At 38.9% G+C, this 13,269-nt stretch overlaps 1 protein-coding gene across 7 annotated transcripts in view; it reads right to left on the minus strand.

Moving 5' to 3' along the window:
- Window positions 1-13,269, minus strand: part of LOC144218377 (uncharacterized) — a 220,210-nt gene that overhangs the window by 115,967 nt on the left and 90,974 nt on the right. For 5 of the 7 annotated variants that reach the window (XR_013331132.1, XR_013331133.1, XR_013331136.1 and 2 more), the window contains one exon: window positions 9,876-9,984. The gene's annotated coding sequence lies outside the window, so the exon portion shown is untranslated. The remainder of the gene's footprint in view (window positions 1-9,875; window positions 9,985-13,269) is intronic. The other 2 variants (XR_013331138.1, XR_013331137.1) reach the window with 1 other exon arrangement.

Here is a 13,269-nt window from a genome sequence, read left to right on the forward strand (position 1 = left end):
AATAAATTAAATTCATTAATATTCATTTCACAAACCTTTAAGATAGATATATGCTATTATTAGCTCCATCTTATGAATAAGGACAGAGAATTAGAGGGTAAGTCACTTATCCAGATTCACAGAGCTCATAAATGGTTAAAGTAAAAAGAAATCAAACCCAAGCCAACTTGGCCCTAAAAGCCCTCCCTTTAATCACCATGCACTAACATCTGACAATGTGCCAACATTCACTTAACCCAACCCCTCCTCACATATTTAGTTTTTCAGATTATCCCTGCTAAAAATAATGCTACTATGAGCATTACTGTACATACATTTAATACTTTTTTTAATGTATACTTATTTTTGAGAGAGAGAGAGAGAGAGAGAGAGAGAGACAAAGCATGAGCAGGGTACAAGCAGAGAGTGACAGGGTCACAGAATCCAAAGCAGGCTCCAGGCTCTGAGCTGTCAGCACAGCTTGAACTCACAAGCTGCAAGATCATGACCTGAGCCAAAGTCAGATGCTTAACCGACTGAGCCACCCAGGCACCCTTACATTTTATACTTTTGTGATTTTTTTCTCTAAGGTAAATTCCTAGAAACTAAATTGATACAATAAAATTATGGAAATTTTTAAGGCTTTTGATACATATGCCAGTTTTCTAATTTTACCCAGTTAAAGTTTCACCAGTTCATGCATCATCATTATTTTCATGATTTTTAAAAATCTCTGTCATACCTTGGCTGCTATCACACACTTAGAAAGAGACAGAGATGAAAGGTGAACTCAAGCAAGCTAACACCAGATAATATGTTTTTGCCCATTCATTACCTTATGTACCTTCCTTGTTTTTTTAATATAATATGAAGTGATTGAGGCATCTAATGTTTTTTTCATGTTTTTAACCATATAATATAGCACCACTTTTTGAATAATCAAACTTTTCACAATTGATCTGAAATATCTAAAATGCCAAGTTAATCATCACCATCTTTGTAATCACCATTATTAAATTAACCATTTAATAGTGCTTTATATGACTTATATGAAGTACTATTATATGAAATCGTGCAATATTTGTCCTTTTATAACTGGATTTTAATGTCCTCTGGGTTCATCCACACTGCTGCATATGGCAGGATATCCTTTTTTTTAAGTTTTTATTTAAAGTCCAGTTAGTGAACATACATTGCAATACTAATTTCAAGTGTAGAATTTGGTGATTCAACACTTAATTACAACAACTGATGCTGATCACAAGTGCTCTCATTAATCCCCATCACCTATTTAACCCATTCTCCTGCCCACCTCGCCTCCGACAACCCTCGGTTTGTTCTTATAGTTTGTTCTTTCTCTTGGTTTGCCCTTCTTTCCTCCCCACCCTCACCCATGTTCATTTGTTTTGTTTCTTAAATTTCACATATGAGTAAAATCATATGGTCGTTGTCTTTCTCTGATCGACTTATTTTGCTTAGCATAATATTCTCTAGCTCCATCCTTGTCTTTGCAAGGCAAGATTTCATTCTTTTTTATGGCTGATAAAAGTGCATGTATCCCTTCAAATTAATATTTTTGTATCCTTTGGGTAAATATCTAGTGCAATTGCTGGGACTTAAGGTAGTTCTGTTTTTAACTTTTTGAGGATTCTCCACTGTTTTCCAGAGTGGTTGCACCAGTTTTCATTCCCACCAACAGTGTAAGAGGGCTCCTCTTTCTCTACATCCTCACCAACACCTGTTTTTTCTTCTGTTTTAAACATTCTGACTGATGTGAGATTATATCTCACTGTAGTTTTGATTTCGATTTTCCTAATGATGAGTGATGTGGAGTATCTTTTCAGGTGTCTGTTAGCCATCTGTGTGTCTTCTATGGGAAAATGTCTAAAATGTCTATTCATGTCTTCTGCCCATTTCTTAACTAGATTCTTTGGTTTTTGGGTGTTGAGTTTGAGAAGTTCTTTATGTATTTTGGATACTATTTTTCAGTTATGTCATTTGCAAATATCTTCTCCCATTCCATAGGGATTTAGTTTTGTTGACTATTTCCTTTGCTGTGCAGAAGCTTTCTATTTTGATGAAGGCCCAATACTTTATTTTTGTTTTTGTTTCTCTTGCCTCGGGAGACATATCTAGTAAGTAGTTACTAAGGCCAATGTCAAAGAGGTCCCTTCCTATGTTCTCCACTAGGATTTTAATGGTTTCCTGTCTCACATTTAGGCCTTTCATCCATTTTGAATTTATTTTTTGTGTATGGTGTAAGGAAGTGGTCCAGTCTGATTCTTTTGCATGTTGCTTTCCAGTTTTCCCAACACCATTTGTTGAAGAGACTATTTTCCACTGGATATTCTTTGCTACTTTGTAGAAGATTAATGCACCATGCAGTCTTGGGTTCATTTCTGAGTTTTCCACTCTGTTATATTGATCTATTTTTGTGCCAGTACCATACTGTCTTGATCACTACAGCTTTGTAATATAACTCGAAGTTGGGAATAATGATGCCTCCAGCCTTGCTTTTCTTTTTCAAGGTTGCTTAGGCTAGTCAGGGTCTTTTGTAGTTCCATACAAATTTTAAGATTGTTTGTTCTAGCTCTATGAAAAATGCTGATGAAATTTTTGATAGGGATTGCATTAAATTTGGAGACTGCTTTGGGTAACATAGAGATTTTAACAATATTTGTTCTTCCAATCCATGAGCATGGAATGTTTTTCCATTTCTTTGTGTCATCTTCCATTTCTTTAATCACTGTTTCACAGTTTTCAGAGTATAGATCTTTTACCTCTTTAGTTAGATTTATTCCTAGGTAACTTACGGTTTTGGGTACAATCGTAAATGGGATCATTTTCTTGATTTCTCTTTATGCTGCTTCATTAGTGGTATATGGAAACGCAACCGATTTGTGTCCATTGACTTTGTATCTTGTGACTTTACTGAATTCCTGTATCAGTTCTAACAATGTTTTGATGGAGTCTTTCTGGTTTCCTATACAGAATATTATATATATGCAAATAGCAAAAGTTTGACTTTCTCTTTGCCAATTTGAATGCTTTTTATTTCTTTATGTTTTTCAATTCCTGTGACTAGGACTTCCAGTACTATATTAAATAATAGTGGTCAGAGTGAACATCCCTATCTTGTTTTTGACTATAGAGGAAAAGCTCTCAGTTTTTCCTCATTGGGAATGATATTAGCTATGGGTTTTTCATGCCTTTATTATGTTGAGGTATGTTCCATCTAACCCTACTTTTTTGAGGGTTTTTATCATGAATGGAGGTGGTAGGTATTTTGTCAGATGCTTTTTCTGCATCTATTTGAAAAGATCATATGGTTTTTACCCGTTATTTTCTTTTTTGAAAATGTTTTTTACATTTATTTATTTTTGAGAGACAGAGAGAGACAGAGCATGAACAGGGGAGGGGCAGAGAGAGAAAGAGACACAGAATCCGAAGCAGGCTCCAGGCTCTGAGCTAGTGGTCAGCACAGAGCCTGATGCAGGGCTCGAACCCACAAACCGTGAGATTATGACCTGAGCCATAGTTGGACGCTCAACCTACTGAGCCACCCAGGTGCCCCTACCCTTTATTTTCTTAACATGGTGTATCACACTGATTGATTTGTGAATATTGAACCACTCTTGAAGCCCAGAAATAAATCCCACTTGATCACGATGAATGATTATTTTAATGTACTGTTGAATTCAGTCTGCTAGTATTTTGTTGAGAATGTTTGCATCCATTGTCATCAGGGATATTATCCTGTAGTTCTCTTTTTTAGTAGAGTCTTTATCTGGCTTTGATATAAGGGTAGTGCTGGTCTCATAAAATGAATATATAAGTTTTCCTTCCATTTCTATGTTTTGGAATAGTTTGAGGAAAAATAGATATTAACTCTTCTTTAGAGTGGCAGTATTCACTTGTGAAGACTTCTGGCCCTGGAGTTTGGTTTGTTGGGAGATTTTTGATTACTGATTTAATTTCTTTGGTGGTTATTGGTCTGTTCAAGTTTTTATTTCTTCCTGTTTCAGTTTTGGAAATCTATTATGTTTCTAGGAATTTATCCATTTCTTTCTGGTTGTCCAATTTGTTGGCAAATAGGTTTTCATAATATTCTCTTATAATTGTTTGTATTTCTGTGGTGGTTATTATTTCTACTCATTTATGATTTCATTTATTTGGATCCTTTATCTTTTATTTTTTATTAGTCTAGCTAGAGGTTTATCAGTTTTATTAATTTTTTCAAAGAAGCAGCTCCTGGTTTCATTAATCTGTTCTATCATTTTTTTTAGTTTCTATACAATTTATTTCTGCTTTAATCTTTATAATTTCCCTTCTTCTTCTGGCTTTAGGCTTCATTTCTTATTCTTTTTCTAGCTCCTTTAGGTGTAAAATTAAGTTGTTTATTTGATACTTTTCTTGCTTCTTAAAGTAGGTCTATATTGCTATATACTCCCTCTTAAGACCAATTTTGCTGCATCCCAAAGGTTTTGGACTATTGTATTTTTATTTTCATTTGTTTTCATGTACTTTTTTTTATTTCTTTGATTTCCTGGTTGACCCATTCTTCATTCAGTGGCATATTATTTAACCTCTATGTATTTGTAGTCTTTCTAAATTTTTTCTTTTGGATGACTTCAAGTTTCATAGTATTGTAGTCAGAAAATATACATGGCATGATCTCAATCTTTGTTTTTGAGGTCTGATTTGTGACCTAGTATGTGATCTATTCTGGAGAATATTCCATGTGCACTCAAAAAGAATGTGTTTTCTGTTGCTTTGGGATGGAATGTTCTGGATATACTTTTTAAGTCCATCTGGTCCAATGGTTCAAAGCCATTGTTTCCTTGTTGATTTTCTGCTTAGATAACCTGTCCATTGATCTAAGTGGAGTGTGAAAGTCCCCTGCTATTATTGTATTGTTATCAATGAGTTCCTTTATGTTTACCATTGTTTTATATATTTGGGTTCTTTCATGTTGGGTATATAAATATTTACAATTGTTAGACCTTCTTGGTGGATTGTGCCCTTTATTATGATATAGTGCCATTGTTCATCTCTTGTTACAGTCTTTGGTTTAAAGTCTAGCTTGTCCAATATAAATAAAATAACTCCAGCTTTCTTTTAATATTCATTTTCATTATAAATTTTCTCCATTCCTTCACTTTCAATCTTTAAATGTCTTTAGGGCTAACATGAGTCTCTTACATGCAGCTTACAGATGGGTCTTGTTGTTGTTGTTGTTTATCCATCTGACACCTTATGTCTTTTGATTTGAGCATTTAGTCCATTTACATTCAGATAATTATTAATAGATATGTATTTAGTGCCATTTTATTACTTGTTTTGTCATTGTTTCTGGAGACTTCCTCTGTTCTTTTGTTGTCTTTGTCACTTTTTGTCTTTCCTTTCCACTCAAAGAGTTCCTTTACTGTTTCTTGCAAGGCTGGTTTAGTGTTCATGAACTCCTTTAGTTTTTGTTTGTCTGGGAAACTCATTATCTCTCCTATTCTGAATGATAGCCTTCCTGGTGAGAGTGGCTGCATATTTTTCCCATTCAGCACATTGAATATATCAATCCCTTCAGGCTTGACAAGTTTCTGTTGAGACACCTGCAGCTAGCCTTATGGGTCCTCCCTTGTAAGTTAGGGACTTCTTTTGTCTTGCTGCTTTTGAGATTTTTTTTTCTCTATCACCATATTTTGCCAATTTAACTACAATATGTCTTGGTGTTGGCCTGATTTTGTTGATTTTGATGGGAGTTCTCTGTGCCTTATGGATCAGGATGTCTGTTTCCTTCCCTACATTAGAGAAATTTTCAGCTATTATTTCCTCACATAAATATATTGCCCCCCTTTTCTCTCTCTTCTTATTCTGGAACTCCTATAATACAAATGTTAATACATTTGATTGAGTCACAGAGTTCCCTAAATCTGTTCTCATGTTCCATAATTCTTCTTTCTCTCTGTTTTTCAGCTTCATTATTTTCCATTATTCTATCTTCTGTGTCACTTATTTGTTCCTTTGTTTCTTCCGTCCTTATGTGCATTGCATCCAGTCTGTTTCAAATTTCACTTATTGCATTTTTCATTTCTGATTGATTGTCTTTTACCTCTTTTATCTCTGTGGTAAGGGCATCACTAAAGTCTTACATTCTTTTCTCAAGCCTAGTGTGTATCCTTATGATTGCCATGGGGCATATTACTTATACCTATTTCTCTTAGTTCTCTAGCTGTTACTTTACCTTGTTCTTTCATATGGGATGAATTCCTCTGTCTTGGCATTTTGTCTAAGTCTCTGTCTGTATGTTAGAAAAGCCCATTATATTTTCTGTTTCTGAGAGCAATGGCTTTAAGAAGAAGAGATCATATAGTGTCCTGGGCCTGGTGCTTCAGGGAGTGTCTCTGGTGTTTGTTGCTTGCACTGTGCTGCTGTGCTTCGGCTGCTCTATTCGTCAGACCAGTTTTCTGCAGAGGCTCTTTGTACCTGCAGTGGATAGCATTTGGTCCTTGGCCTGAGTGTGTTAAATTTTAAGTAGGTGTGCTCCAGTCTGCTTGTTCAATGAGATATGATACTACTTCCAACAGAACTGAAGCCCTGTAGAACTCTCTAGTCAGGAGACATGTTGTGGGCAGGGGTTTCTGCTGGTCTTTTGGGGAAAGGGCTCACTGTGCTGGGACTGAGGCAGACTTGACTGAGAAAGGCAGTACCAACAGAGCACAGGGGTGCGTGACCTGGTTTAAGCAGGCTAAGCAGACAGCGCCAGTGCTGCGCTATTTACTGAAGGTGGCTCTGTGTTTACATTAAGGGGCAGGGGTAGGAAATAGCACCAGTCTTCTTTGTCCCTGGAGGGGAGTCTCCATGCACACTGCCTCTCACAAAAGCACCCCCCCAGAAGAAGAAAAGTCTCCCCACTGTGTCCCAAGCATTTTTCAGATTGCTGTTTTAACAGTCTGCCCCTGGGCTGTCTGCCTGCCTTCTCTCCAGGAGCAGCAGAGTGCCCTCCAGGCTCTATCCCAGCCAAGCCTGATTTTTAAACCTCCAAGCTTTGGGAACCGTGGTGTGGCAGGGATCTGCACTGGGCTTCTGGGGAAGGGCCCACCGTGCTGGGACTGAGGCTGGCTTGACCAAGAAGGGCAGTTGTGCCAGAGCTCAGGGCTGCGGGACTTGGAGCAGGCAGGCTAGACAGCCAGTGTTGGAGCCAAGCTGCTTTCTAAAAGTGGCTCTACGCTTATGCTGAGGGGCAGGGGAGGAAAATGGCACCTACTGGCTCCTTTGTCCCTGGAGAGGCATCTCGGTGAACCCTATGGCTCACAGACATGCTCCGACAATGAGTGACTAACCCCCTACCCCACCGTGGGCCCCGGGTGTTCCTCAGATTGCCCATCTAACCCCTGGGTTGTTTGCCCGTCTTCTCTCCAGGAGCAGGGCAACGCCATCAGGGCTCTCTCCCAGCCAAGGCTGTAGACTCTTTTTAAATTTTTTTTAAAATTTTTGAGAGAGAGATAGAGAAAGAGAGCTCATTCACAGGAACAGGGGAGAGGTAGAAAGAGAGAGGGAGAGAATCCCAAGTAGCTCAGTGCTATCACCACAGACCCAGATGCAGGGCTGGAACTCATGAACTGTGAGATCATGACCTGAGCCAAAATTAAGAGACAGACACTTAACCAACTGAGCCACACCAGCACCCCAGACCTTTAAAACTCTAGTCTTCAAGGCCCTCTGGTTGCAAAAACAAAAATCAGCACCTCTTGTCTTCCCAGCCAATGGCTTGGAGAAGTGCTCTCCTTGTGCTTTCCCCCATGTGCTCCTCTCTCACCTTCCTCCGTGACTACAGCTCCCTCCCCTCCACAGTACCCATGATCATTTCTTCCCAAACTCATCTCCGCACCTCCTACCTTCCTCAGTGTGGCTTTTTCCCCTCCCTTTAGTTGTGGTGTCTGTTCTGTCAATCTTCAGGTTGATTTCTGGGGTATCTAGAATGATTTTATAGCTATTTAGTTGTGTTCAAGGGACAAACCGAGCCTGGGGCCCTCCTACTACGCTGACATCTTAGTTCCTCCCTCCTTTTTAAAGGTTAAATAATATTCCATTGTAGGTATATGCCACATTTTCTTATCCATTCACTCACCTATAGACGTTTAAGTTATTTTCTTATCTTTGCTATTGTAAATAATAGTGCAATAAACATCTTGAAATCTTCATTTCAATTCTTTCCAATACATTCAGAAAAGTGGAGTTGCTGGATCATATGGTAGTTCTATTTTTAATTTTTTGAGATATCTCCATACCATTTTCCATGTTGGCTGCACCATCTTACATTCCCACCAATAGTGTATAAGAGTTCCAATTTCTTCCACATCCTCACCGACACTTGTTATCTTTTGGTTTGGGTTTGGGTTTTGTCTTGTCTCATCTTGTCTTGTCTTGTTTTGTTTATAGTAGCCATCCCTACAAGTGTGGAATGATCTTTTGTTGTGGTTTTGATTTGCATTTCCCTGATGATTCATAATGTTGAGCACCATTTCATGTGCCTGTTAGCTATTGCATATCTTGTTTAAAGAAATGTCTATTCATGGGGCGCTTGGGTGGCTCAATTGGTTAAGCATCCACCTTCTTGACTTTAGATCGGGTCATTACCTCACGGTTCGTGAGTGCCAGCCTTGCATCAGGCTCTGTGCTGACAGTGCAGAGCCTGTCTGAGATTCTCTCTCTGCCTTCCCCTGCTCATGTGAGCATGCGTGCTCTCCTTTCTCAAAACTAAATAAATAAATAGTCTATTCAGTCTGTGTCCATTTTCCAATCAGATTAAAAGTAATTTTTTTAATCTCACAGAATTAGTAACTTGTGGAATCATAAAAATATAGTAATTATAGCATATCTATATGTATGCTCTAGTTTAATCAAAGTTTTTGACAACTTCTTCCATTAGTCTTTGTGCAAAAGATGAAGAAATATCCACTGAATAAAATGATAATAGTTATATAACTTACCAAAGTATGCTCATAAATCTAAAACAATCTGGTAATTTTATATATGATAAAATATGATAATTTTATATATATATATTTATATATAAATATAGATGACCTGTTCACCAAATCTGTGGTTGACATGAAATTCAAAAGAACATGAACTATATTAGGGCCATCATCAACATCTAAAGAGAATCACCTAAATTAAAGATGAAAACTTAAAAACAAAACAAACATGAAATTGAAACATAAATATCAAGGTCTTCATTTCAATCAGAAATGGTTTCTTCAAAGAAGCAGAACCACCATGGGTGATAAGGAATAATGGATTTATAGGAGGGATTCGACCTTGTACAATCATGGGGAGTCGAGAAGTCTGTCCCTGAACTTAGTGTAGGTCAGCAGAGCAGACAATCATAAAGGAAAGTATAAGTGAAAAGAGGCAGAGTGAAGACAAACAGGATTTCACGAAGACAAATTGGAACTTGAACCTATTTCTTACCACTTCTTACCACCAGCCAAAAGAAGCTGGTGCCTGGAGACATAGCTGCACAGTCACCTAGCGCAGGACTACATGAGACTGGGTAAGGAGATTGATCAGTGGGGGCTGGAAGAGCAGTGGGCTCCATAAGGTGCACAGCCCTGCAAAGTCAGTCCACAGATCAGTTCCAATGTGCACGAGCTGAGGTGGCACCCAGGCCCTCGTGAACTTCAGAGAATAAAGTCCTCAGCAACACTCCGCCTTCCACATATCATACAATTCCCACAACCAGGAATATAGTTAAGAGAATTCTAAGAATTGTAGTTCCAGCTTTGCTCATTTGCCATTGCCCACGGTCATGCCTTTATCATCCCACCACACAGTCTAACCCTTCTTTATGTACAAGTCCTTCTTCATTTAGAAGTTTAAAAAAACCCTCGGAATACCTGGGTGGTGTGGTTGGTTAAGCATTCGACTCTTGATCTCAGCTCAGGTCTTGGTCTCAGGTTGTGGGCCTGAGCCCCACGTTGGGATCCATCCTGGGCTTGGAGCCTACTTAAAAAAAAAAAAAAAAAAGACATTAAATAAATCTCTTTTTAACATTATTTAACTTCTAAATAAAGAAACAGCAAAAACATCCTTCCACCTAACATGGTGCAACTATGTTTCATACAACTGAAAACATGCAAGCCTACTCAACAAAAAATAATACAAAGATATCTCTCTGGAGAGGCCAAGATGGCAGAGCAGCATGGAAGTTTTATTTGTCTCTCCTCCCTGAAACGCAGCCAGATCAACACTAAACCATCTTGCACACCTAAAAAAACTGAATTGAGTATTAACACAACAATCTGCACAACCTGAACCACAAGACTCAGCAGGTACGCAGCGCGGAGAGGTGAACGGGGGAGAGAGAAGCCACCGAGGGCAGGGAGCTGTTTTTGCTTGTGGAGAAAGGACAGAGACAGAGGAGACTCTGGGAAAGCATCCCCCCAAAAGCAGCTGGGGAGAAAGTGGAAAAGTGGAAACAGCTGAAAGGACTGAACAAAAAAGAGAGAAAAGAGATAGGGTTGGGTTTAAATTCCATTAAGACTCTATAAACAGGGGGCACACAGAGTCTGAAACTCCGCACCAACTCTATACCTGGCGGTGCTCCGGTCGGGTGAATCCCCGGAAGCAGAGTGAAGTGGGGGAGGGGGGACGGGCGTCCTCGGGCCACGTGGGGAGTTGCGGATCCCCTGCTGGGAGGATATTTGGTAGAGAACATGCGGCCTCTCACAGGCAAAGCTCGCAGCGGACCCTGGAGAAGAGCCACATTTGCTGGTGCTGGAAACAAGGACCGTCAAGCGCGAAGCCTGGTGCCAGATGTGTGTTGTGATTTTCCATAAACCCTGAAACGCTGCCGCTACACAATAGCGCGAACTTTTTCTGGGGCGGGCTGCCACCTCGCAGTCTCTGGGCATCGGCAGCTGCATGGTCTCGGATGCCTCCAGCACCCTGCGGTTCCTCAGTGAGAACCTGCCCCAGGGGATCTGAGCGGGTCAAAGCCGCAGTCCCTTGGAAGGGAGGGATGGGGAAACAGCCGCATCCGAGATAAAACTCAGGAGGGCGGTGCCGCCTGCAGCCTGATGGCTTGGTCACAGTGTAGAAGTCGGGAGTGGACAGAAGCTGGAGACAAAGGAGGGGTGCCTGACTGCCGGTGGCCGAGAGCATAAAGTTCTGATACTAGAGATGGGTAGCCGGGTGACGCCATGTTCACCATTCCTGCCCATGCGCATACACACCTAGGCATGCCTCAGCAATCCACCTCACTAAGCTAAGCAGCGCCATCCAGTGGAGAACTGAGTCGTTACACTAAACCCCACCCAACTGAGCCAATCAGGCTCTTGACAAACACAAGTCTCTCCACCTGCTTAGATTACAGACTATAAAATGCTTCACAGCTTGACTTTTACAGTAAACCAGATGTAATTTCAATTATACTTCATTCTGTTCACTAATCCCTTTACTCAATTTTTTCTTTTCTTATTCTTAAATAGAGAAAGAAAAAAATTATTTTTATTTTCCATTTTTATTAAAGATTTTTCTTTAATTTTTTTCTACTATATTTTTACGTTTTTGTAAATTTTTAAAATTCTATTTTACTTTCATAATTACATTTTATTCTATTTTATTTTATTCATTTTTTTCAAATTTTCAAATGTTTTCCCTTTTTTCCTGCCCCCCCTTTTTTCTTTTGACTTTTTTTTTCTTTTTTATATTTGCTTTTTTCCTCTGATCTATCAAGCTTCTTGCAACAACCAGACCACAACACACCTAGGATCTAGCATCCTTTATTTGATTTCTTTGTGCTATTTTTAATTTTTTAATTTTAAGTTTTTTGTTTTGGTTTGGTTTGGCTTTTACTTTATTAATTCCTTTTCTTCCTTCAAAATGAAGAAATGAAGAAATTCACCACAAAATAAAGAACAGGAAAAAATTACAGCCAAGGACTTAATCAACACAGATACAATCAAGATGTCTGAACCAGAATTTAGAATCACGGTAATAAGAATACTAGCTGGGGTTGAAAAAAGATTAGGATTCCTTTCTGTGGAGATTAAAGAAGTAAAAGCAAGTCAGGATGAAATAAAAAAAATGCTATAACTGAACTACAATCTTGAATAGATTTCATGGTGGCAAGGATGGAAGAGGCAGAGCACCGATATAGCAGATGGAGAATAATGAAGCAGAAAAAAAAAAAAACAAAAAAAGAGGGGGGGCGCCTGGGTGGCTTAGTCGGTTAAGCGTCCGGCTTTCGCTTAGGTCATGATCTCGCGNAAAAAGAGGAAGACTAAGGCAAAGGAGCTTGATATAAAAATTAGAGAACTCAGTGACTCATTAAAAAGGAATCATAGGGCTCCCATAGGATAAAGAAAGAGAAAAAGGGGTAGAAAATTTATGTGAGCAAATTATAGCGGAAAACTTTCCTAACCTGGGGAAAGACACAGACATCAAAATCCAGGAAACACAGAGAACTCCCACTAGATTCAACAAAAACCGACCATCAACAAGGCATATCATAGTCAAATTCACAAAATACTCAGGCAAGGAAAGAATCATGAAAGCCTCAAGGGAAGAAACGTCCTTAACCTATAAGGGAAGACCTATCAGGTTCTCAGCAGACCTATCCACAGAAACTTGGCCAGCCAGAAAGTAGTGACAGGATATATCTAATGTACTGAATCAGAAAAATATGCAGTCAAGAATTCTGTATCCAGCAAGACTGTCATTCAAAATAGAAGGAGGGATAAAAATTTCCCAGACAAACAAAATTAAAGGAATTCATGACCACTAAACCAGCCCTGCAAGAAATTTTAAGGGGGACTCTCTGAGGGGATAAAAGGGAAAATAAAGACCAAAAGCAACAAAGACTAGAAAGGACCAGAGAACACTACTAGAAATTCCAGCCTACAGGCCATATAATGGCAATAAATTCATATCTTTCAGTACTCACTCTAAACATCAATAGACTAAATGCTCCAATCAAAAGACTTACAGTAACACAATAGATAAAAAAAAAACAAGATCCATTTATATGCTGTTTACAATAGACCCATTTTAGACCTAAAGTCACTTTCAGATAGAAAATAAGGGGATGGAGAACCATCTATTATGCTATGGTCTCCAAAAGAAAGCTGGAGTAGCCATACTTACATCAAATAATCTAGACTTTAAAATAAAGACTGTAATCAGAGACAAAGAAGGGCATTATATCATAATTAAGGGGTCTATCCTCCAAGAAGACCTAACAATTGTAAACATATGCTCCAAATGTGAAACATCCAAATACATAAATCA

The sequence above is a fragment of the Crocuta crocuta genome, unplaced genomic scaffold (assembly GCF_008692635.1).
Source record: "Crocuta crocuta isolate KB4526 unplaced genomic scaffold, BGI_CrCroc_1.0 scaffold39, whole genome shotgun sequence".
Taxonomy (NCBI): Eukaryota; Metazoa; Chordata; class Mammalia; order Carnivora; family Hyaenidae; genus Crocuta; species Crocuta crocuta.